The sequence below is a fragment of the Pipra filicauda genome, unplaced genomic scaffold (assembly GCF_003945595.2).
Source record: "Pipra filicauda isolate LSUMZ 115617 unplaced genomic scaffold, ASM394559v2 scaffold249_size1133689_pilon, whole genome shotgun sequence".
NCBI classification, from domain to species: Eukaryota; Metazoa; Chordata; class Aves; order Passeriformes; family Pipridae; genus Pipra; species Pipra filicauda.
In genome coordinates, this window is record NW_024104364.1 from 52,901 (window position 1) to 55,220 (window position 2,320).

The following is a 2,320-nucleotide window of genomic DNA, read 5'->3' on the forward strand; positions in this document are numbered from 1 at the left end:
GAAGCAATTCTTCCCTGTCAGAGTGGTGAAGCTCTGGAATGGATTTTCCAGAGGATGGCCCATCCCTGGAAGTGTTCAAAGCCAGGTTGGACAGGGCTTGGAGCAACCTGGGATAGAGGAAGGTGTCCCTGCCCATGGCAGGGGGTGGGAGGGGTTGAGCTTTAAGGTCCTTCCCAGCCCAAACCATTCTGGGATTCTATTCTATGATTCTGTGTAATAGTTCTCAGTCAATGACCTCTGTGTGCTCAGAATCACCTGGGACAAGGCCCTCAAATGGCAGAACCCACCTCAAAAGTTCTCTGGAGTACCTGCTGTGTAAGACCAACTCCCCAGACTGGTTATTCCCAAAGAACATCAATTCCACCTTCCCTTACATCAGTCTTATTGCTTAAACCAAGTTGCTTGCTTTCCATCTGCACAGGTTGAGCTGCATGTTCCAGAATGCAGAATTCCCTCCATTGTTTGGTTTCAGCAGGCTGGTTCTCTGCTGGAAATCAATGGGTGACTCAAAGCCAAGACAAAAAGCAGCCTTGTGTGAAGGTCTGGAGAATGCTGTGTGATACCCTGCTGCCCAAGGCACTCACACAATCTACAGCATCAATTTAAGTTAACTTGAAAGAGTGCAAAGGATATTTTCCTCTTTATTTTGCTCTATGGGAGCGACTGTGTATGTTTAAATAACGCATTTACTCTTTCAAAAAGAAGCTGGGCGTCCTCCAAACACATTAAAGTGACTTTAACTGAGCAGATGGAATTGCACATTCCTTCCCTTGGATGCTGCTGGTGCAAACAGCCATAAAAAAGGACTCAGCCCCAGGAAACTCTCTTGGTGCTGGGGGGTTCTTGCCCCTCTCTGGGGCAGAGGTGCAGCTCTCTGTGCTTCCCTCCCCTGAAAATACCACACACTGTGGGCAGATCAGCTCACAGGGGACGAAAATACTTCACTGCTTTGTTTACTTTCATCTGTGACAAATATATTTCAAAACACAGGTGATGGCTCCTACTGGTGCCACAGCAAATCCACTTAGAGGAGCAGCAACTTCACTCTTTATTTCAAAGACCTTTCTGTTTGGAACATATTCAAAACTCTGGGTAAAAGTGCCTGAAAGGGAATGACTTTTTGTTTCTCTTCCCAAGTGTCAGGCATAAAGACAACACAATAATTTTCTTCTCTCATTGCTAAGTGGAATGAACTTTGGGAGATCTGCATCCAAAAAAAAAATTCTGTATGTGCAAAGTGTCACCTGGGAATTAGCTATTCCTATGTATTACAGTAATCAGATTTTAGTTCACTGAGAACCCTCCACTGTGCAATACACAAATTTAAGTGGTACTAAAGCTTGCAAGAGCAGGAACTCACCTGTCCAACAGGACACTGGGTCATGGTGCAAGAAACTTCAACTCTTATTCCCAACCTGTTTTGAAATACCCACGTGCAGGGAGTGGATGTAACCTCATTGCTGAGCCTTGCAATAAACCTTGCTGAGTTTTGTATGTTTGTATGTTTGTTTTATGTGAATAAATTTCCTTTACAAAGACAGTCACCCTTTGGTTTCAATTTTCAAATCCAGTATGTTTACAGGAGTTGTTTAAATTCCCTCATCATTTTCATGGTAGTAACTCCATGCAGCTTTTTTAGCTTTTGCATAAAAGAAAAACCACAAAAAAAAACCCCAACAAACAAAAATCTCTTGTCTCTTCCTGTAGATTATGGCATTATGCTAAACTGGCACTGCTACAAACCAGGATCACAGGTACTCAATCCACTTGGTGTATGAGATTTGGCTCTGATATTTTTATGAAGCACTGCAGCTCAAAAAAAGCTTTGTGTAGTTTTTATTCCAGCCAGTGTTACACTCACAGAAGGCAATGGGATTTCAGGAGTTTGGTGTGTGCTGCTGGGAGTGGGTAGTGGTAAACTGGTGTGTGTCCTTTGATAACTGCACCTGTAAACATGTATTTATCCAGAATTTCTTGTGGGGGGTGATAACAAAGGGGAAATGTCACTGGCAGAATAAAGCTTGAGCACTCTAATGCAAACACTGCTCTTTTTCATTGCAGGGAAAACACACATTTAAATTGTACCCAGCTCAGAATACAAAGATCAGCATGCTTGTTAATCCCAAATTATTGATTAAATTTAAACACACTGGGGGGTTTTGAGGAGGTCAGCCTGGCTGCAGCACAGCAGATCAGCACAGGCAGACAGCAAATACAAAGCTAAATTGCTTTTTCCACTCAACTGATCTGAACACAGGCCATGGATCCAGCAAGTGCAGTTTGTCAAAAGTGTGTGTTCATAAACTAATAGTCACAAGCT

General features: G+C 43.0%; 1 long non-coding RNA gene across 1 annotated transcript; it reads left to right on the forward strand.

Moving 5' to 3' along the window:
- Positions 1–211: 211 nt before the first annotated feature.
- LOC114001260 lies at positions 212–747 on the forward strand. The gene is made up of 2 exons (XR_003545493.2): positions 212–315; positions 422–747. It is a non-coding gene; the product is annotated as an uncharacterized LOC114001260 (long non-coding RNA).
- The last annotated feature ends 1,573 nt before the right edge of the window (positions 748–2,320 follow it).